The sequence below is a fragment of the Lucilia cuprina genome, chromosome 5, assembly GCF_022045245.1.
Source record: "Lucilia cuprina isolate Lc7/37 chromosome 5, ASM2204524v1, whole genome shotgun sequence".
Lineage (NCBI taxonomy): Eukaryota > Metazoa > Arthropoda > Insecta > Diptera > Calliphoridae > Lucilia > Lucilia cuprina.
Genome location: NC_060953.1, coordinates 15,946,204 through 15,971,800, shown reverse-complemented (window position 1 = coordinate 15,971,800; position 25,597 = coordinate 15,946,204).

The window sequence follows — 25,597 nt, the reverse complement described above, 5'->3', positions numbered from 1 at the left end:
CAGGGACTTAATTGCAGCTTGACTGTCGGTAAATATTAGGATATCTCTGTTTGATATCTTAATTTGATACCAGAACCAGTTTTCCGTTCTTTTTATCATTACCGATTCTAAAAGTAATCCTCATTCCAAATTCTATAATGAAAATACCGCCCCCTACTCGTCCTCCTCATTTTAAGCCATCTGTGTACACGGATAGGCTTCGTGGAGAGCGATCTTCCTCCAGTCCCGTATTTTCCGAGATGATGAAATAGAAGCTTCTCTGGAGGAAGGGCTTGGGAACGCAGTAATCAATATTTACCGGTAGATTTCCTATCCTATCGGAATAAAATTGGCCTGATGACCGCTTCAAAGATCCATTTCACTAATTTGGGTTTTAACCTAACTCATTACCAAGTAATGTATGAAATAACTACATTACCAACAATACTCATTACCAAAATTTGAAAATACTTTATTGGGATGTAACTGTTAGTACAGTATTGAGTTTGTTACTTTAAAAATGATACGTTTGTATATATTCCTAAAAGTTTACATCAATTTTATTAACATTGACCATAATTAACTGTAAATTAAAGTAACATTTGCAATACGTCTGATTTAAAACAAAATTTTAACAACCTTTATGATTTCAAATTAACTTTTCTCTTTTACAAAATCTTAAATAATTTCAAAAATATCTTAAACAGCAAATGTTATTTGACGGGATGTAATTACTTAAGGTGTAAAAGAAAAAAAAATCAATTACTGCATAACTCATTTTCTAGAAACATTAAAAACTTTTTGTTAACACAAATCATGTGGTTTTGACAGTTGACTTGCAGAAAATATGTATTTTCTATTAATTTTAAATTTTAAACTTAATTTCTTTTAACGACTTTATGTTCTTGTCATCATATTAAAATCTTACTTGTAAGAGTGTTATATATGGCAATTTCGAATGTTTTATACCCACCATCATATCACAAACTTTAAAATAAACATTAATTTTTTACTACGCCTACCTACATCCTGCGCCTACCAACATCCTAAGTTATCATGGAATGTTTTTCCATTTCCGACTCAGACTCTGTACACCAGGACAGTCACACAAAATATGTTCTACAGTCTCTAGCACCTCTTCGTCGTCAAACAATCTACAAAACTCCTGTGTGTTAAAGACCAAATTACCCAAAAAGGCTCATATTGATCAGTGACCGGTTATCACTTCTACAAGAATTCTACCTCCTGTCCAATCCTAATAGTGTACTTGTTGCCTTGACATTTAACCTCGGCCATAAGGCCTTCGATACCTTGCAATCCAACCTACTATATCAGGATTGGTTAGACGAGTTTCTGAATTTGTCGGAGGTTAACCTATAGTAGTACCAGATAGGAGTTTTCAACGATCTAACTCCACTATTATTGTCCAGATCTGATATTTGTCTGGCCAGTTTGTCTGCGGTCTCATTACCCTGTATATTACAGTGCCCTGGAACACAACACAACCTAGTTGTATACATCCCAGATAGCTTGCGTGTAGCATCCCTGCAGCTGCTTACTAATCTGGAGTGAACTACATTATATTTCAAGGCATTAAGTGCTGCCTGACTATCGAAGGTGACAGACCCGATTCTAATATGTGTCATTATCAATTCCACAGCCCTGCAGATCACTAAGATCTCTGGCTAGAAAACACTACATTCATCAGGAAGCTTATATGAAATCTTTCTGTTATAATCTACTATATAAACTCCTGCATCTGTGCAGGATTCCATTTTGGAACCATCAGTGAAGATTGAAGACACTTCAAACAAAACTTTAGATCCATGTGTCCCTACTTGGAAACATTATTTGGGTTGTCACAAAAAAAATGTATGTTCCTATAAAATATAATTATAATGAATTTCATTGCTATATTTATATTTCTCTTAGGCAGTTGTGGGTGTTCCAATAATTTTCTGAAGTGGAACTTATGTGGGGAATAGGGATAAATATGCACCGATCCTTAGAAAAATTTTACAAAGAGACTTACGCTTTTACAAACATGTTGTTGATGTGCTACAAACGGAATGACAAAACCAATATACCCTACATCTCTTTTAAGGGAGGGTATGAAAAAAGCTGAAGTCATCGCTTTTCATTATGTTTTACTATTGGAGTTTTTTGAGTTTGTAAATGTTATCCTTAGAACTGAAGTTTATTTGAAGTAAATTGAACTTGTTTAGCCACAACTTGTTTCATTACACTGGCGATGATGTGAGTTATGAAAATGTATATAAACTGGTTCTGATATCAACTGATATCAACTTTTTTATTATCATTAAATAATTCACAAAATTTTTTTACAAAAATTTTTGAATATCGAAATGCCAAAAGTTTAGTTAATTAATATAAAAAAGTTTTTACCAAAATACCACAAAAAATTTATATATATGTGGTAAGTATGTAAATGCTTTCATCCATTTAGTTTGTTAACAAAATAGATTGCTTTGTTGTAAATAAATTTAAATGGCACTTAATTTAAGTACGTACTAAAAATAAATTTATCTAATCGTTTGTTTTTATGTGTATATTTTGATTTTAGTTATTCAATAAAAACTTGTTTGTTTATTTAATGACCTAAATAATTATTTTTTATTGGCTCTATTTAATTTTGTCCAAAGTGAAAATTGCAATTAAAATATTTACAGTTATTTAGAAATTAATGTACTTATTTAAAATTTAATTTCTGTTTTAGTGAAATGGCTAGAAACTATTAAAATAATAATAAATATTTGACAAAACTGCTAAACGTTATTTAAATCTAATTTTAAAAATTTATATTTATACTCTACACGCCTATAAAATGGATGGCATTATGCGTTTTTGCCGATGTTTGTGACACTCCGAAATATATCCTTAAAGTATATCGATCGGCTTTGAATCAATTTCTGTCTATCTGTCCCCCGGGGGTAGATATACAGACACCAAGGTGAAGCCTTCACCTTGGTGTTATTACAATCCCGGGGAAAAGAGGTGTTTCCAATACCTCAGAAAGAGGTCAAACCAGAGCACTGCATAATCTGGTACTACGGGTGGCCAGTTGCCCACAGGACTATGTCCTGGCTGGTCAGTTGCTTGAGGTTCCTTCGGATCTACGTAGTGGCTTTAATTTAAACCCAAATTCGTAAAGTAAAGATAAGTTCTATGCTGTTGCCGAAACAATATATACCCCACAAAGGAGTGACTGTAGGACTAAGCGTTGGAAATTGTATTTGGTACGGGATGAATGTGAGGTACGCGGGCTTCACCCCACCCATCTAAACATAATGAATGTTTCGTATGTTTTTCTCTCATGAATGTGTCGTATAAATGAGATGTGTGCTGGGTTGTATGATGATGGATGAAAGGTATAATATACAAATGATACCATTGAATTTTCCTTCCTTGTCCAGATATGTTCACAATATACTCTGTTCATATCGGAATTGCCACAGTGCATCCCTGTGAGTAAGAACAAACTCCTCGGCTTATTTGATGGATTCGTACTTCGGTCCAACGGTTACGTCTCTAGGTGCTGTTACTGAATCAACAGAGGCCATCCCATCTGCGTGGCTGTATTTTATTAAATTAATCATGTACGCCTATCTTTATCCAAGGGCAACTGAAACCTCTAAATTATGTTAAATGTTCTACTATTTCCAAAAAATGCACTCATAAACTCTAGTATCAAGATTTAGTATAAATAACTTTCATATGGATCTTACCATTATTTGCTCTTTTATGGAACAATTCGATATATTACATGCACTACAGGGAGTATGTATTTAATACATTTTTTACATATGTGTTATTAATATTGAATTAATGAAAATAAATACATACATTTTGTTTGTTTTAATCTAAAACTGGCGTTAATTACATTTATAGAAATTACTGAACTGCAAGTTAAATTTATGAAGTGAATTGGATTTTTTTGGAAAAGCAATAAAAAACAAATAAGAAACTATAGTCGGGCGTGACCTTATGATACCCTACAGTAATTATGAATATTATATGTGATTTATTTTCTATAATATAAAATTTTACTTTCTGATGTAATATAAAGTTAATGTAGGACAAATGTTTTGAGTGTTAAATAGAATTTATGTATATGGGAACTAAGGTAAAAATTTGTCCGATACTTATAGAATCCTAAGATATGACAGAGGTTAAACTCTTATTGCAAAGTCAACAGATTAACAATTATCAAATAAAAGTAGTTTTTTCAGTTATAGTTTATATTAAAAAATTGCGGAAGAGGAAAATTTTCTATAGAGAAAATGTATGAAAAGTATTTAACTCATTCATTAAAATTTCACGAAATATCACTGAACAATGACTCGTATGAAGAATGATATCAGTCATGTTTTATATGTGTATTTTATTCTCTCATAAACATATAGCAATATAAATATAATATGTTTATGGTTTTTGTGGTTAAAATAATAAATATCATGTTTAATATAAATAAATAAAATATTATAAAAAACTAAAAAGTTAATTCTAATATTAAAAGTTGATTTACTGAAGGGTTTATTTGCATATATTAAATGCAGAATATATAGACAATTTCTTAGGATAAATGTCCAAGTACTATACCTGCCGTATTGAGTTTCCTTGCGACCCACCACCGCTCCATTGTGTATCGTACACAATCCTTGCCTTGCAGCCAATTCTCGAGAATTCGGGTCTACACGAAAGACACCACCTTCACTAACTGATCAGCTCCAGTGTCGAGCTTCCTTGCGACTCACCACCGCTCCATTTTGTATCTTACACAATTCTTTCCTTGCAGCCAATTCTCGCGAATTCCGGCCTACACGAAAGACACCACCTTCACTAACTGATCAGCTAAGAGAAAGTCCTGCGGTCAACTGGTCACGCGTAGCACCAGATTAAAGCTTTGGTTTGACTTCATTTCAAGAACCAAGGATACATGTTTTAGTCCCGACATCGAAACGGTATGTTTCGATGTTTTGGCCTTCATATAGTTAGTGCCCTAGTGTGGTACAGCGATGATCGTGGTTTCGATTCCGCCTGTGGCACTGATAAAGAAGCACACAACAGCTTAGTTGAAGCTCTAACTAACTAACTAACTAACTAACTAACTAACTAAAGCAACATGTCAGGACTAAAATGTAAGAACTTATCTAATATATGACCTATAAATCATTACTAAACTCCTTCTTACTAATGCGGATGGTATGTTAAAAGTCATTGAAGTGTAAATTCTTGCGTACATAGTTTAGCACTGTTCTTGATTAGTATATAGTTAAGAAGGCATACATTCACACCTTTTTAAAATTTCTGGGCTACTTACATATTTAATTACATTAATACCGTTTATTTTGCACATGCAACCATGCAAATACATACTTTTTTGAATATTTTATTGTTCATTTTGTAGTTGTTGTTGTTGTTGCATTGCAATTAATTTTTTTCAGTCTTTTGATTTTTAACAAACATTTACAAAATTTAATTTTAAATCTCTCAAAGGTTTATTAGTTGCAGTTTTTTTTTACCAAATGAATATCCTCTAATTAAATTTTATATAAAATAAAATTTATGCCTGATTTATCACAGATAAAATTTAATTCTCATTGAATTACAAGCACCATCAAAACATTGAACATTGTGAAACAACAATAAAATTGATTTTTTTTTGTTGTTGTTTGGTTCGTTTAATATAGTAATATTAATAACTATTATCAACATTTTTTGTTTGTATTTTACACTTTGTGTGATTGTGCATCTATTCGTAAATAGTTGTAGTATTTAATTTATTTAATTATTAAAGTAACTATTAAGAATAATAGGGTAAAATTTAATTAAATTTTTAAATAAGGAAAAAAACAGTTGTTTTATCCTATAATATTAAATAAATTTCATTAAATTAAGAATGCCTTTAAAATTTTATTTTCAATATAAAACAAAATGTTTTAATTCAATGGGTATTAAATTTCTAATGATAGCAAATACTTGAACTAAGAAACATTAAATGATGCCAACCTCCAAACTCATAAACCTCCTATTAGCTTTTAGTTTTCCTATTATTTGATATTAATCATACGTCACCTGTTAAAGAATGCAAATAATGCAAATTGTCTATTTAATAGATTTTATAATCATAGTTGTTCCGGAACCAAATTCAGTTTTCTCTCAGAAGCATCAATGTTTAAATAAATACATATCTTAACTGATTACAGTGTGAAGATACATTGAAGTCAAGTACTTTACCTGGCTTGTTGTCCTATCTCACGGTGGTACTTTTTCAACCACTGGGTGAGTAAAAAGTAAACAACTCACAACTGCCACTTTGTTTATCTTAAACGCAGGTTGCAATTTTTGTACATAGATTGACCACTTTGCTCGAGTACTTGAGCTAACTAATCTCTGACCATTACTTCCGTTTACAACCACGCAGATGGGATGGCCTCTGTTGATTTGGCAAGAAAACTTAGAGACGTAATTTGTAGAAAAAGTACGAATCCATAAAATAAGCCGAGGACTTTGTTCTTACTCACAGGGACACACTGTGGTAATTCTGTTATGAACAGAGTTTACTCTGAACATATCTGGACAAGGAAGGAAAATTCAATGGTATCATTTATATATGATAGCTTTCATCCATCACCAAACAACTTCCCATTTATCCGACTTATTCATAAGAGAAAAACATACGACACATTTATTATAGATATACTGGTGGGTGAGGACCGCATACCCCACATTCATCTCATACGACTATATACAATTAATACGAACTCATTTCCAGCGCTTAGTCCCACAGTCACTCCTCTGTGGGGTATCTGTTGTTTCAGCAACAGCATCGAAATTATCCCGAAATATTGACTTTACCTTCCATCAGTCTTTTAACCGCAACTCACTCTTCCCGCAAATTTAGGTTTTAACCACAGTTACTACGTGGATCCCGAAGGAACTTCAACCAACTGACCAGCCAGTACATAGTCCTGTGTGCACCTTGCCATCCATAGTACCAGATTATGTGGTTCTCTGGTTAGAGCTCTTTACAATTTAAGATAGGACTAAGCCAGGATGTATACTGTAAACACCAATTTATAGTCCTGGCCAACTAGAGGTATTGGTAGCACCTATCTACCCCCGGATTGCAATACACCAAAATAAGATCTGTCATCAAGAATAATATGCCCGTGGGAAGTGTGAAAATACAATAGCGGCTGCGTTGTGAACCGGAACTATTTTCTGGTTACATGATACACGACTATTATGATCAACATTCATATAGCCTGTCATGAATCTGAATTCATATTGCTGCCATAATTGCACTCATTTGAACACACCCCTGTGTGGTATATTGAAAAATGAATGGCGTAATGAAACTTCATTTGGCTGCCTTTCTTAATACGAAAGATACTTATAATAATGTCAAATCTACACCTATTTGGTAATCTCTTGATTAATGTATGACTCTTTTGTATAATAACTTCTGTATAAGATGTCAAAAAATACATATATAAAGAATAAACCTTGGACCATCAACTCGATCTATCCAGTGTTCAATTAATGCGTATTTTTGAACCTGTTATCTTTGTTGTGTCTACAGCTTAAAATCTGAATTGTAGTACCTTCAAAATATCTGGCAACAAAATGTAACTTTATCTTATGTTAACCACAATTTAAACTCTATTAGAAAAACTCATCAAAAAATTACATGTATTTGAGATGTTCTTTTATTTGAAAACTTTTGAAATTTTCGCAATCCAAAGTTTTTTTTTTTTTTGGCTCTTAGAACAATCAACTAGTGTCTTAATTATAAACTGTTGCAACTTTTTGTTTGTCAATGACAAATAAATTGAGCAAAGACTTCAGAATATTAAGCAATCATCTAGTAAATACATTCGTATACTAACAAACTAGAGTAGACTGAAATGAAAACAAACGCACACCTTTGTATATCTTTATTTATACTAAATAGAAATACTTATATATAAATGTATTTGTATATTAAACACACGTAGTTTATCCTTAACTACTATACAAAAAGAAAATTCTCAGCACCGTGTTGCGAACAGGATAACTTAGCAGCAAAAATATAATAAATATATATAATTTGTCATAACGCCATGGCCTAAAGAATGTCTGTCAAAATATCCCAAAATATTCATTGTTGTCCTAAGCAGTTTAATATTGGAAATCAGCAAATTGGCCTTAACTTTAAAAGGTATAAGTAAAAATTTAAGACTACCTCAAACAAATTTTTGATTTTTTTCCAAACAGATACTACAATACATTATGCCATGGATTTTATCAATTGTCAAAACGTTTACTTAGAGAAATTACCCTAAAGTACACATTTCATTGGTGAACAAAGCTATCGAGTTACACTTTAATTTGAAATTGTTCGATCTATATGTAAATCATTCTGCAATATTGTTTTTTTGTATCGGCAGATAATTGTGCATAAATTTTTTTATTCTTATAAGGCCCTCATACGAAAATAAGTTAAACTTACATATTTCATTGAAAGAAAAGGATTCTGGAATCAAATTCGACACAAATCTTTCATTCGGATTGAATCATTGTTCTTATTTCCCATATTACATCCACAATAAAATTTGACAAAGGATTGGATCAGACCTGTTCGTACCTCCTATTTCCAAAAATTACATAAATGTAAATATTTCATTGATAGAGACATATTAAAGACGACGACAGGATCCGTCGAATTTGATACAAAAATCTCTTTCCGACACAATGATGAGTGCAAAATCCTTGAATTTATAAGGAGAGTGTCTAATTGACTAAAGTACTATCGAATATCAATCCTATAGGGATAAAACAAATTTATACCTATAGTCAAGCTACTATAAAATCCGTAATCGGCGTGTTTTCCACATATAAAATTGTCCATGAATGCAATACGTCTCTTAACGAGATGTATAGACATTCGAACATCACCCAAATTTGGGTCAGGGGATACTAGAATGAGTATAATATGGTGATCCATAGCTAGAGCGTTGTGTTTACACATTAATCCATGCAGATCCAAATGTCTCTATATCTTATTGTTGCTGGTAATCTGCATTTGTCTTCCTTCAATGATTTCTGCATGAGTTGTCACATTCTCTGTAATTGTTCGAACCCTTGGATCGGCCTGATTTGGTGATCTATCTAAATTGTCTGGTGTTTAATTTAAACATCTTTTGGCACCCATTAATTCGTTTGAATGGTTGTGAACTTCGAATTTCTACTAATCAGAACGTCACATCTTTTACGGCATGACAACATCTTTTACGGCATGACAACTATGTCTGGTTCTTTACCACAATTGTTTCCTAACTCCTCCTCTTTTGTATTTTGCTTTGACCCCTTTCTACTTTCCCTATCTTTATTTTTTTCTTAAATGCATTTTTACAAAGGGTTCAACTTGGACCTAAGCAAATCATTCTACAAAATTCTTTATAAACTTGTTACTTAGAAATAAATATTTATATTATTTGAGATTCAGAAAACACTGTGCAACGTACTTCATTGTGACAAGATAAAGGTAAGCAAGTACATATGTGTGTCCTGAACGCATGATGAATGAAATAATGTGAGGTGTAACACAAAATGTTGCCATTACAATTTCACAATTACAAAACACATATACAACCACACTATATAATCAAACTTGCTTCAGAACTGCTAACTAAATAGACTAAAAGTAACATAATAGACTGGAGTATAAAATACGTGCGTATCATATCTTTATATGTAGTTTAGTCGGTTATTGGTCCTGGACGCATTCGTTTGTATTGGAATTATTGTATGTAATAATACAAAAAATTTTGTAGGTTATAAAATATCAACCCCTATTAATATTATTTGTAAAAAAATAATCTGTCTGTCCGTCAAAAATTTTTTTTAAATAACATAAATCACTCTGATTTTAGGAACTACTCCTCTATTTAGGTTTTTCCGCTATAGGGAGTTATATAGTCTACTTCCACCGATTATACATTCTCGATTGCGCTTAGTTTTGTTTAGTAATTTTAAACATTTTGAGATAGTAATACCCATTTTCAATTGTAGTCGTAGAAGTAGCCATTTGATGCTAACAAATACAAATATACTATTCCTGTATGAACAAATGAATGGCATTAACTGTACATATTCATGTGAGTGAATAGTTAAATGATACTGTGGAGAATATTAAGGTACTCATATAAATGTATGTACATTACAACCCATATGAAGTCGAAGAGTTTTTATGAAGGCCTCCCTTTAAAATTAGTTTCTTATATATTTGCTTACATGTAAGACTTCCAGATTTACTTGTGATCTATCTCCCCATAATAAATGAATAGGAAGATGACAAGTTTTACTCTTCCAAATGAAATATCTAGATGAGTTCGTAAAGATTTAAATAGCAATAAACTTAATGAACAAAAAATGTGTCATGTTTGTTACAATCATTATTAGCATGACCTCTAATTCTCGAATATATACATATTGTGAATGACTGAAGTAGTTAGTGAGTGTATGGTTTTGCAAAGTAATTAAAGGCAAGTTTAAAGTTACTGCTTGACCTCGCATCATAGTCCAAATAGTATTTGTATATACATATGTACATAAATATAGAAGTTCATAGGTTTCATGGTTTTAAAGTATTTCTATTCTTATTCTTAAGAATATACAGATTGTGAGTGGCTGAAGTAGCAAGCGAACGAACAAATGTATGTATAGTTTTGCAAAGTTGTTGAAAGTTTTGTGGTAAGTTTGAAGTGTTCAACTCGAATGACAAACATACGTTAATGAGAACTCTTGACATTTTGCTTCAAACTTTAGCATAAATTTAATACATATAGCAACTATTAAAATATGCTATGAAGTTGTAATGGTGTTTACCCAGGCTTATACCAGGCGTATACCAAAATGAATTATTTACAATTGGGATATTCACACGGTGTACTATCAAATCGTATTATCATAAAATACTAAAGTTTTATGATAGTTTAAAAAAAATTGTTGTTGTGCTTCAAAGAAAAATGTTTTAAAATAATAGCACCTTCCACCTTAAATCAAAGTCGAAAGGTAAAAACTCTTCATCGAGCCGGTGATAGTATTTAAAAGTTGCCGCAATTTAACATATGCAATATGAACTGGCAGCCATCGAACGTATTAATAATAACAGGCGTCTGAAAATATTTCTAGTTTAGTTATTAAGTTTAGTTTATATTTTAAATTTTTATAAAAATGGATTGTATAATCCACCATTAAAATGTTTCATTAAGCCTTTTATGTACAAACTGAGTTTTATACAAGTATGAATTTATAGCCGGACATTGCCGACCATATGATACCCTACACCAGTCAGTATGTTAAAATTGTGGACTTTTTTTTAATATTAAGCTTTTAATTTGTTTTATTGTGGAATATTTTTGCTTATTGTTGACAAAAAAAAAGAGATTTTCTGCAAGAGAGCTCGTAGGGCAGAAGGGGTAAATATGGGCCTATCCTTATAAATTTTGGTAGATGAATTAACGTCTACTTCAAAGTCATTTATGTAGATTTTAATCGTTTTATTAGTTATTATAAGTTAATTTTGACCTATAAGTCATTGTTCTATAAAACTAATTTTTGTTGACATTATAATACATTTAACGTAGTTATGAGCCTAAAGGCCCGATTCGAGGGGTACGGTTGTATTGGGGCTACAAATTTCATCAAATTATCTTGAAATTGCGACCTGTATCGTGCGCACAAGGTTCACATGGACACACAGACGGACGGACAGACGGACGGACAGACGGACATAGCTAAATCGACTCAGAAAGTGATTCTGACCAATATTTTTGGGTGTTACAAACTTCAGCACAAACGCACTATAGTGGTGTAGGATATAATAAGTTTTTGATACAAATTTTTGATAAAATTTTAAATAGCACTTTATGGCGACCGTTTGAATCCCCTAAATATGTATTATTTGAAGGAATTTATATTGAATAAGTAAAATGGGGTGCTAGATTTTAAATATTTATTAGAAATTATTTTAAAAAAACGATTGTTTTACCATTTAAAATAGTAAATACGAATTTTTGTTTAAATACAATTATTTTACGCAGAATTCATAAGTGGCATTAGTCTTATTATACCATACTTTACTTTAGTGGGTAACGCACAATAATATTGGTTCTGTACCCACCTTAAAATATACCAATCGGCTTTAAATAATTTTCTAAGTCGATTTAGCTATATCCGTCCGTCCATGTAGAGCTTTTAATCAAACGTCAGGTCGCAGTTTTGAAATTAATTCAATAAAATTTGTTACACGATCTTCTTAGGTACCGTAAACGAAGCCCATTGAAAATGGTTAACATCGCAGGAAAATATTTTCAAATTTTAGTAATGAGTAGTTATTTCATACATTACTTGGTAATGAGTTGTCGCTATCAATAACATAAATTAATTGTTTTGAATTGAATTTTCTATAGCGTATGTCCAATAAGGAATTAGTTAATATTTCTAACCGTAGTCGATTTTGGAAATTTTTTCAAGAAATGTTGATATTTAGATATGTGTGGAAACCATTCTAGATAGAATGATAAATTTACTTTTTAATGGGGCATTGGGTAAGAAAATACACTAGCAAACATAAAAAAGAACTATAAAACTAGTTTTTAATCTAGAAAAGTCGGGTAAATACTTACACTTTTCTCCAATATTACTTGCCTTCTTACCGGGTAAGTAAAGATTTTGCTGGGATCGGTCCATTACTTCTTTTAGGTCTTTTAAGTTCATAATTATGTTTAATTTACTCGTATGTCGTCAGCTACAAAATCATTCTATACTAGCCTTGATGAACCTTATGAACTCTATAATTATATAGCCTTACATGACCCTACTAAAAGCCCCCTTCAAAATTTGACTTAAATGTCCACAATTTTATTTAACTATAAATACCTTCATTATACTTGAGTCAAGGTACAATTCAACTTAAATGCTTTATTTTGAAAACTAAATCACATTTATTTTTGTAACAGGTGTGAGGTATTATATGATCGGCCTCGCCCGACTATAATCTCTTACTTAATTTAGTTTGCATTACCTTCATTTTCTCATTACTAATCTCCTTATAGTAAATTTGTAATGTTAAAGATGATAATAGATCTGATATACATTCATACACCATTGACCAGTCAATCGCTTAGTCAAGAGTCATCTGTGCAATAACTAATAATCATATGTTTCGTTAGGTTATTATCTACTACTTATATGTTATCAATGTCATGTAATTTTGGAAATATTTTGTATCTGGTATAAGATCGAAAATTTACATATCCATCTGGATGAAGATATTTTAAATCATTCGTATCTTTCTAGTAATAAGTCTCCTATGTAATTTCAAATCTAGTACCCCATTACTGGCATATGGTTCTTTATATCGTTTATGGTCATTTTTATTTTCGATCAAGTATTTCTCCTAAAGACATAGCCATCGATGAACGTTTGCACTACATTTCATAACTACTTTGGCATACTTATTACTAAGACTGAATAATATTTTATTTACTACACTTCTTACAAATTTGTCACCAGTTACAAAATTCGAAAAGCTCAATAAATTTTTTGATTTAAACACTTTGATTAAAAAAAAACTAATCAATACACAAATATCTTATCACTTAACTGATTGTTAAATGCTAATATTCTTAACAAAGACTTGAAAAAATTCAACAGAAAACTTGTTGCTATTTGTATATTGATTTTTCATAGCTACTGCTTTAATCCATACAAATATTTGACAAAACGTTTATTTATTTATAACAAATTTATCTGATGTAGAAAAATAAAAAGATATATATAAAATAAATGTTAATGTTATTTTTGTTAAGCAGAAATAAAAAAGGTTTTGCTGACTTAACCTGACAACTGTGATAGGCAACCAATTTTGAAGACTTATAGAAGCAGTTATCATTACTTATGCACAAAATGTGGTCGGGTATTAAGAATGAGTTATATGTATATTTGTTTTGCTTATTGTAGCCCACTCAACGATATTTTTCTGCTCTTAAGCTACGAAAAACATATAAATCTCCAGAGAAAGTTGAACAGAGAAAAAATACAATAAAATTTTTAAAATAAACTGTGTTTTTTTATAGGTTTTTGGGAAAATGTTGCAGAAGAGACATGAAAAAAAATTTATATAAATTCAGGTTTTTATATAAATAAATGATAGTGTACCTATTACATAAAACTACTTAGAGTAAATTGGAAATAGAATAACGTAAACAAATTTAATTCTTACGGTTGAAGTTAAGAGCATTGATTTAGAGTAAAGTATTTGTTTTCTAAAAACTATTTGTAGTGCGCAGCGATAAAATGTTAGCTAATGATGGAAAATTCCAATTGGGTACTATTTTTGCTATACGTTCTCATCTATTAAACTATCATTGTTTCAGCACCAATTCTGGACAACCCTGCAATTGCTAAAGTTTTGTAAAGCTGGATCAATGATAGTTCTTTAGTCCCTGGCATAGTGATGGATATTTTATCAATAAATTGTCTTCATAGCAATTTCCGTATAAAACAACTAGAAAAAGAATTCCAGTGGAAATTCTATACCAACTAACTAACTAACTAACCAACTAACTAACTAACTAACTAACTAACTAACTAACTAACTAACTAACTATCTATCTATCTATCTATCTATCTATCTATCTATCTATCTATCTATCTATCTATCTATCTATCTATCTATCTATCTATCTATCTATCTATCTATCTATCTATCTATCTATCTATCTATCTATCTATCTATCTATCTATCTATCTATCTATATCTATCTATCTATCTATCTATCTATCTATCTATCTATCTATCTATCTATCTATCTATCTATCTATCTATCTATCTATCTATCTATCTATCTATCTATCTATCTATCTATCTATCTATCTATCTATCTATCTATCTATCTATCTATCTATCTATCTATCTATCTATCTATCTATCTATCTATCTATCTATCTATCTATCTATCTATCTATCTATCTACTATCTATCTATCTATCTATCTATCTATCTATCTATCTATCTATCTATCTATCTATCTATCTATCTCTATCTATCTATCTATCTATCTATCTATCTATCTATCTATCTATCTATCTATCTATCTATCTATCTATCTATCTATCTATCTATCTATCTATCTATCTATCTATCTATCTATCTATCTATCTATCTATCTATCTATCTATCTATCTATCTATCTATCTATCTATCTATCTATCTATCTATCTATCTATCTATCTATCTATCTATCTATCTATCTATCTATCTATCTATCTATCTATCTATCTATCTATCTATCTATCTATCTATCTATCTATCTATCTATCTATCTATCTATCTATCATCTACTATCTATCTATCTATCTATCTATCTATCTATCTATCTATCTATCTATCTATCTATCTATCTATCTATCTATCTATCTATCTATCTATCTATCTATCTATCTATCTATCTATCTATCTATCTATCTATCTATCTATCTATCTATCTATCTATCTATCTATCTATCTATCTATCTATCTATCTATCTATCTATCTATCTATCTATCTATCTATCTATCTATCTATCTATCTATCTATCTATCTATCTATCTATCTATCTATCTATCTATCTATCTATCTATCTATCTATCTATCTATCTATCTATCTATCTATCTATCTATCTATCTATCTATCTATCTATCTATCTATCTATCTCTATCTATCTATCTATCTATCTATCTATCTATCTATCTATCTATCTATCTATCTATCTATCTATCTATCTATCTATCTATCTATCTATCTATCTATCTATCTATCTATCTATCTATCTATCTATCTATCTATCTATCTATCTATCTATCTATCTATCTATCTATCTATCTATCTATCTATCTATCTATCTATCTATCTATCTATCTATCTATCTATCTATCTATCTATCTATCTATCTATCTATCTATCTATCTATCTATCTATCTATCTATCTATCTATCTATCTATCTATCTATCTATCTATCTATCTATCTATCTATCTATCTATCTATCTATCTATCTATCTATCTATCTATCTATCTATCTATCTAATCTATCTATCTATCTATCTATCTATCTATCTATCTATCTATCTATCTATCTATCTATCTATCTATCTATCTATCTATCTATCTATCTATCTATCTATCTATCTATCTATCTATCTATCTATCTATCTATCTATCTATCTATCTATCTATCTATCTATCTATCTATCTATCTATCTATCTATCTATCTATCTATCTATCTATCTATCTATCTATCTATCTATCTATCTATCTATCTATCTATCTATCTATCTATTCTATCTATCTATCTATCTATCTATCTATCTATCTATCTATCTATCTATCTATCTATCTATCTATCTATCTATCTATCTATCTATCTATCTATCTATCTATCTATCTATCTATCTATCTATCTATCTATCTATCTATCTATCTATCTATCTATCTATCTATCTATCTATCTATCTATCTATCTATCTATCTATCTATCTATCTATCTATCTATCTATCTATCTATCTATCTATCTATCTATCTATCTATCTATCTATCTATCTAATCTATCTATCTATCTATCTATCTATCTATCTATCTATCTATCTATCTATCTATCTATCTATCTATCTATCTATCTATCTATCTATCTATCTATCTATCTATCTATCTATCTATCTATCTATCTATCTATCTATCTATCTATCTATCTATCTAATTATCTATCCTATCTATCTATCTATCTATCTATCTATCTATCTATCTATCTATCTATCTATCTATCTATCTATCTATCTATCTATCTATCTATCTATCTATCTATCTATCTATCTCTATCTATCTATCTATCTATCTATCTATTTATCTATCTATCTATCTATCTATCTATCTATCTATCTATCTATCTATCTATCTATCTATCTATCTATCTATCTATCTATCTATCTATCTATCTATCTATGTATCTATCTATCTATCTATCTATCTATCTATCTATCTATCTATGTATCTATCTATCTATCTATCTATCTATCTATCTATCTATCTATCTATCTATCTATCTATCTATCTATCTATGTATCTATCTATCTATCTATCTGATCTATACAACCCCTTTGTATTCTGCAAGGTATTCTAAAAGTATTTGTATGTTGCTGCTGAAGGTGGCGTAACACATTTTAAACGTTTGACTGATTTATAGCTATTGATTAAAAGGTGTTTTATGTGTTTTTGTTTGTGTTGATTTTCGTGAAGCTCTACAGGCGTACCTTTTGCCTACGTTTGATGTCCAAAAATACTACTAAAAGTAGCTGCTATACTTAACAGAATAGCTTAAATTGTACAGAAGTCAAGTAGAAATATATACGATTATTCATTTATAGTGGGTGTGGATATTGTCATTCGCCTTAACGCCTGGAAAAAAGTTAAATGCTGAATTATTGCTGTAAATACATCAAACTTGAGTGAGTTTGTTTTAAATTTATGTATATAGTTTAACTAAATATATTTATTTTTATTATTTTTGCTTGCTTTCTTTGCCGGTGTTTTTTATGCTTAACGTTATTTTTGCCGCAAACAGTTATCTAAAAACATATATTTGATCGTAAAGTTTTTAAGATTTTATATAAATTTAAATACATATATTCACTTTCATAGAAATGGAAAGCAAAAGTAAAAGTTGTATGTATGTCTGCTACCAGGAAACTATACGTCAAGTTAATAATAAACCATATAAAAAATATATATGGCGCGATAGACCATATATATATACCCTATGCCAACAATAAATATTATAAAATATTTGGATGTTAGTTTTAATTTCACTAAATTTGCAATTTGATTTTAAATAATGCTAAAAATAATTACTTAGCTTACTATCAGACTCCTGAAGTGCTTCTGAACAATTTGTTATATTTAACAGTCAGGAATTTCAATTCATAATTTCATACTAAGTATAAGAATGTAGGGTATAATATGACGTTGCAGAATGAATGGAAGATTTTACCACAACAAAACACAATTTTTGTGGTTCATTGATTGTATGGCCTTGTTAAGTTTAATATAGAAGCTGGAAAATACAAAAAATAAAAAACTGTGAATTAATGAAACGCTATAGATACCAAACTATCACAACCAGCAAACAATAGAGAACATATAACTAAATAATAGTGGTAACAAAAGGTCCTAAGTATTTTTATTTATTTGCCTTAACTCACTAAAATAAATTTTAAAGTATTGTTCTAAAAGCTAATTAACTATTGCTTTTGTATGAAATTTTCTATAAATAAAATGAAAAAAAAATTCTTTCAATAATTAAAAAAAAATCATATAAGACATTTTGCTAACTCATAGCTTATAATAATCCAATTAGCATTTTTTTGAAAATTTATTCCACATTCGAGTAATTTTTGACTCTTCTGTACGATTAAAATGATTCGTCGGTAGGAAATGATACCTTACCGACGACTCTTCTAAAAGAGTCTTTAAACTTCTGATCAGTTCCGACTTATTATACTGTACACCACTATAGTGGGGAGGTTATTATGCATATGTGTTTGTAACATCCAAATATATTGGTTCTACACCCACCTTAAAGTATACTAATCGTTAAAGAATCAGTTTCTGGATCTGGATGATTATCATTATTAATAAATCAACTTTTTTTTAGGATTATTACTCATAAATTTGTTGGCCTACTAATAAACGAACTTTGTTTAGTGAGTCACTCATGTGGCTTTGAAACACTTTCTGAATCTGGATGATATATTTGTTATAGTGGGAAGAGTATTATGTTTCTAACACTTAAAAATATTCATTCTACACCCACCTACAGTATACTAATTGGCTTATAATCACTTTTTGTATCTGGATGAGTATTCTTATTAATAAATTTAATTTTATCAATAGTTGCATTAATTTTTTAGGCATTTTAATCATTAATCAGTTGGCCCACCAAACAGACATAGTTCAGTGATTAGTCCCCCAAGTTTATTCTTTAAAAGATTGCTAAACATAAACAATTTAATTTGATTTAAGGAAGCTTATCTTTATACTACACAAATTTAAATAATTATACATATTAAAAACGAAATGAGAATTATAAGTATTAACATACTTCAGACAAATAAAAAAATTATATAAGAAACAATTTTAGATCTTCCAAATGCTTGAAATAAGATTACAAAATAATGTTAAAAACTATCATATTTTAAACACAAGCATGATAAATTTATGATTGCTATACATTTTGCTTTTATTTATAATCTATTTTTAATCATATATCACATATAATAAAGTCTCAGTTTAATGATTAATTCTCCAACAACATTCTAAATGTTAGCTGGGAAACTATATATTTAGCTTGTATTTTGTTCTATATTTGGCTGCTGTAGTAGATAGTGTAATGGTGAACAATATCCGCCGGAAGTATTATGTGGTTTACATATATATTGTTAATGCTATATCTTATTGATAAAAATGAACCTACTGACATACTTAAATGTGGTCTTTAATAAAAAGGAAAATATAATATATATTATACATATAAATAAATATTACAAACATAAAGTTGAGAATATGTACCATTTTTAAAGTATTTTCAAAACAAGCATACACAATCCAATTCAAGTTTAATTTTCACTATTACCAAACAATTTAGAAATACAATGAAAATTTTGATGAATTTGATTGAATTATATTGCTTTGTTTCGTCAGACTGATGGACAGATATAAATCAACTCAGAAAAGCCGTTTACTACCTTTCCCTATAGTTATTATACCCTCCACCACCATAAGTGGTGATAGAGGGTATATATAAGTTTGTCGTTCCATGTGTAACACCAAGAATTATTCATCTGAGACCCAACAAAGTATATATATTCTGGGTCCTTGTGAAATTCTGAGTCGATTAAGCTATGTCCGTCTGTCCGTCTGTCTGTCTGTCTGTGTAAAACACGCTCACGTTAAAACTAAGCCATGGAGATCAACCAAATTCACCGAAAATATTTATTGTTATCCTAAGCAGTTTGGTATTGAAAATGAGCAAAATCGATTCACATCGGGAAAAGTTATGAATAAAAATTTGAAACAACCTCGAAAAAAATAAGCATTTTTTACACATTCTGATGTAATTTTGTGAGCTAGTGCCATAAAAATCACCATACCTTCGTTTCTGCGCAAGAGCTTCATTTCTGCGGAAAATCGCCAGGGTCGGTTCACAATTTCATATACCTCCCATACAAAAGTACATATCCCCATAAAATTGGTTTTTTGTTAATAACTTCCATCGCAATGTCGATATCTTTACAAAATATCACAGAATAAAATTTTATATCAATAGAATTCATTCAGAGCAAAAATTTTCTGGATCGGTCCATAATTGGACATAGCTCCCATACAAGGTCCCCTTTAGAAAATCACTTAAACGCACATAATTCATTACTAAATTAAGATATTAATATAAAATTTGGTACAAGTATTGCTCTTATATAAAGAAATATTACTATGAAATTTTTTTCCGATCGGTAAACAATTGGTCATAGCTCCCATACAAGGTCCCCTCCCGAAATCACTTAAACGCACAAAATTCATTACTAAAATAAAATAACGATATAAAATTTGGTACAGGTATTGCTCTCACATAAAGAAATATTACTGTGAATTTTTTTCCGATCGGTCCACAATTGGTCTTAGCTTCCATACAAGGTCCCCTCCCGAAAATCACTTAAACGCACATAACTCATTACTTAATCTAGATATCGATATAAAATTAGGTATAAGTATTACTCATATGAATATAAATATTACTGTGAAAGGTTTTTCCGATCGGTCCATAAGTGGTCATATCTCCCATATCGGAAATCACTTAAACACCCATAATTCATTACTAAATTAAGATACCGATATAAAATTTGGTACAGGTATTGCTCTCACATAAAGAAATAATACTGTGAAAGTTTTTTTCCGATCGGTTCACAATAGGTCATAGCTCCCATACAAGGTCCCCTCCCGGAAATCAATTAAACGCACATAATTCATTACTAAATTAAGATATCGATATAAAATTCGGTACAGTTATTGTCCTCACATAAAGAAATATTACTGTGAAATTTTATCCGATCGGTTCATACAGGGACCCATACAAGGTCCCTTTTAGAAAAACACTTTAAAGCACATAACTCATTACCAAATAGTGATACCCATAAAATATTTGGCATAAATACTATTTTTATACGGATGAATGTAATTTTAAATTTTGTTTCTCGATCGGTCCATCCTTGGTCATAGCTCCCATACAAGGTTCCCTCCCGAAAATCATAAAAAAATATAACTCATAACCAAATATTAATATCCATACATTTAGCAAAAATATTGCTCTTATATACATAAATTCACTATTAAATTGTTTTACGATCGGTCCATATTTGGTCATAACTCTCATAGTAGGTCCAGATAATCACTTAGATTCACAATATTAATTACCAAATAATGATATAGATACAGAATTTTGAATTTTGTCTTTATATACATAATACATATATACATATACATTAAAAACAGAGTCCATTTCTGAAAAATATTTAAACGTAAATCGACAATCAAAGTTACATAAATGCGTATTTCTGAAAATTGCTGATTACTACATAATTCAGTATTAAATGATAATATTTCGATAAAATTCGAAACGAATATGTTCTGTGTATAGATAGATCATTCTGATAAAATGTTTTCAAACTGGCCTTATATTGATCATACTTCTGATTTACAGTCATTTAAATCGTTTCAAAAATTACTCAAATATATATACTTCACTATAAATACTGATGTCGGAAAAATACACAAAACGTTCTCATAATTTTTGGCATCTGCATGATCTTTTCATAATAAGTCATGGCATCCGTACGAGGTCTACAACCGAAACTCAATATAAATTTTTCTGGGCTTAAACATTTGATAGTTAAAGAAGAAGCTTGCTGGTGGAGGGTATTTAAGATTCGGCACAGCCGGATATAGCACTCTAACTTGTTTTTAGTATGATAACGGAAACGATATCATAATTTTATGGAAAAACGTTATAATAAGAAAAGATACATTTAAAACGAAGTTGAAACTCTCGACACTTATGATATTTTTAATCACTTGAGTGTTATCTTTATAATATCGTTTGGTGTATTTGGCACTGTTGGACACATCTTAATCGACTCAGAATTTCTTATGTTACACATGGAATAACAACCTAATATGCCCTCTATCAGCTCATATGCTGGTAAAGGATGTGTAATGAATATTGTAATATTATCATTCTGATGTATAACATCATATCTTATTGAAATGATAATGTAATTACGACTACTAATTTTGAAATACTCTCTGTAGACTACTGCCAAGAACCCCTTTAGTAGGATTTATTAGTGTTTATATTATAAAAGAACAATTTCTCCACCACCAATTTTAAATAAATATTTAAAATATTCATATATATTGTATGATGCTAATGTTGGTATCAAATGGAAACTGGAAATTTGTACATTCTATCTATACTATATTTACTTGACTCAGAGAAAAAACGATAAATAAATAAATCTTTTAACTACTTTTCTGTGACAAATTTTCTTTAAGATTTCCATTTCTTTTTTAATTCTAATGAATTGAAATAAATCATATTATTTTAAAGCAAAGGTTATCAGCTTCATTTGATATTAATATTAATACCAATTTTTTTGTTATAAAAATTTGGAATTCCATATTTTGAAATTGTATGTCATTTAGACTTTAAAGTCCTTTTACTGGAGAATGAAAGCTGATTGTGAAAAACTGAATACACGGAGTTGATACTAATGGTCCACAATTTTCAGTACAAATAGATTTTTTCATGTGTGAAAATATTTAATCTGTCTCCATTATTCGTATGTTCATTTACATATTTATTATACACTACACCACTTTAGTGGGGATGGTATATTGGGTTTACGCTGATGTTTGTAACATACAAAAATATTCGTCCTATAGCCACCTTAAAGTATTCCGATCGGCTTAGAATCGTTTTCTGAGTCGATTAAGCTATGTCCGTCCGTCCGTCTGGCTGCCTGGCTGGCTGACTGTCCATGTAAAAATTGTGCGCAAGGTACAGGTCGCAATTTTCAAGATAATTTGATGAAATTTGGTCCCAAGGACGAAGCCTATTGAAAATGAATAAAATCGGTCTATTATTTTGCCTAGTTCCCATACAACTGTACCCCCCGGGTACAATGATTTGGCCTCATTTGACTTTATCCCCCATACAAACTTCCTTCAGAAAATGAAATTTACATATAATCATTAAACTTTGAAATTCTACATAAATAACTTTGAAGAATTAGACGTAAATTCCTCTACTAACATTTACAAGGGTAGGCCCATATTTCCCCTATTCCCCTTTGAACCCATCAAAAAGAAATAAAAATATTCTGGAATAAAGTTAAAAAATAAATCTAATGGCTAATTTTTTTTAATAATTCCCTTTTTTAACATACTGACTGGTGCATTGTCGGCTATGACCGACTATACATTCTTATTTGTTTTCTTTGTTGTAATTGACCACATTTTCTGCAATCTTATACTATAAACTCCTCAAACAGACAAATAATCTGTAACACTTATCATTTTGTAAAATATATTTAATTATATCGTTCTTGTCCTCTTAAACAAGTAATTGTTTTAATTTATTTTTCTGTTTTTATTTTTATACACACAAAAACCAACTTTCTTGTCAGTGTCACTGAAATGTGCCCCTTAATGTAATTATTTACCGGATTTTTTTACATAAAATACAAGTTCGTATATTTTCAACGAATGTATGTTAGGGTGTGTAAGTAAAATTGCCCAGCAGTTCCGTTTGACCGTAACTACTGCTCTAGATTACAAAGGAAACAGTAAAGTGACGACTGTCTTCACTCTTGCTTACAAAAATTCCATTCGTAACAAAATACGCATTAGAGCCAATCAAATTAATTTCAAAATCATTGACTCTTTGTCGAACCGCTGCAGCGGTGACATACAAAAGTTAAAATCTGTGGCAAAAATGAAAAAGTACATATCTCAGGATATGTACTCACATTTTTGAAATCTTCGTATTTAACTCTATACTGTGTCAATTTTTTATAAATATTGGATCAAAAATTTTGAAAATAGGTATATTTTAAATGTATTTTACAATAGTATTGTATTAGTATTTCAAAAACTTTAAAAGGTTCTCCTTGAAGGTGCCACTTTACCACAGAAATGTTTGTACATATACTGGGTTGAAGAGACAGTAATATCTCTGAAATAATTTATTAAGAAAACCTCAATATCCTTCAAATATACAATCGAAAAAATAATGGGAGAAATATCAATTTTATCTTTGCGTTTGTACTACATTGAAACCTTGGTAGATCCCCAAAATGGAGTTCCTGAAGTCGGGATATGTTCGCAAATGAATACAAACAAAAAAGTATTATAAACTTAAACAATATATGACCAAATAGTACGAAAACATAACAACAACTATATAATACACACATATGTATATATGTATCAGTGTAAATGTAAATTTATTTACTTACACTTAAACAATGGTGTTAATTTCAATAACACTTGTTGTTGTTTCTTTTTTTAGCATGTCGCTCTTTCTGATGTTTCCGCTTCTTTTGGTCGGTAACATTTTTGCTCATGTTGTTTTTGTCATTGTTCAATCCATTCATATTATTGTCAATGACAGTCTTGATGTTGTTGCTGTTATTGTTGTCACTGCTGCTGTTGAGTTGACAGGATTATTGATGGGCTTTTGTAAAAGTATACGTATGTATACATTGACCGACCATGTGTTCAGTAATGCATGTTTGGGGTCACAATTCATGAAAAGCAAAAGCATGTTTGTAAAAGAATAGAAACTTAATTAAGTGAAATCATTAAAAATATAAAATTAAAGAGGCCGAGGTAATATATAAAGTATATAGAGTTGCAAGTATCAAATCAAAGGTAATATATAAAGAATATAGAGTTGCAAGTATCAAATTTCAAGATAAATAAATAAGAGAATGTAGTAGGACGCGAACGACCATATATTGCAGCAATTTGATTTTGTTCTTATAATAAATTTAAACGAATTTGGAAAATTGCGACTTTAGCGGGGGCATGTTACCTCGGCGAAACCTCCGCCTTGGTGTTATTGTAATCATGGGGTATAAAGAGGCGGCAATTACCTCCAGTCTAACTGGGACTGAAAAATTGGTTACAGTCTATGCAAGGCTTTGTCCTTGCATAGATTTCCAGAGGTCAGACCATAGCACCGCATAATCTGGTACTACGGGTGGCCAGTTGTCCGCAGGACTATGTCCTGGCTGCTCAGTTGGTTGAGGTTCCTCCGGGATCTACGTAGTGGCTGTGGTTTAAACACAAATTCGCGTTTAAAAGACTGATGCATGATAATAGTCAATATTTCGGAATAAGTTCGGTGCAGTTGCCGAAAACAACAGATACCCCGCAGTTGAGTGACTGAGGGACTAA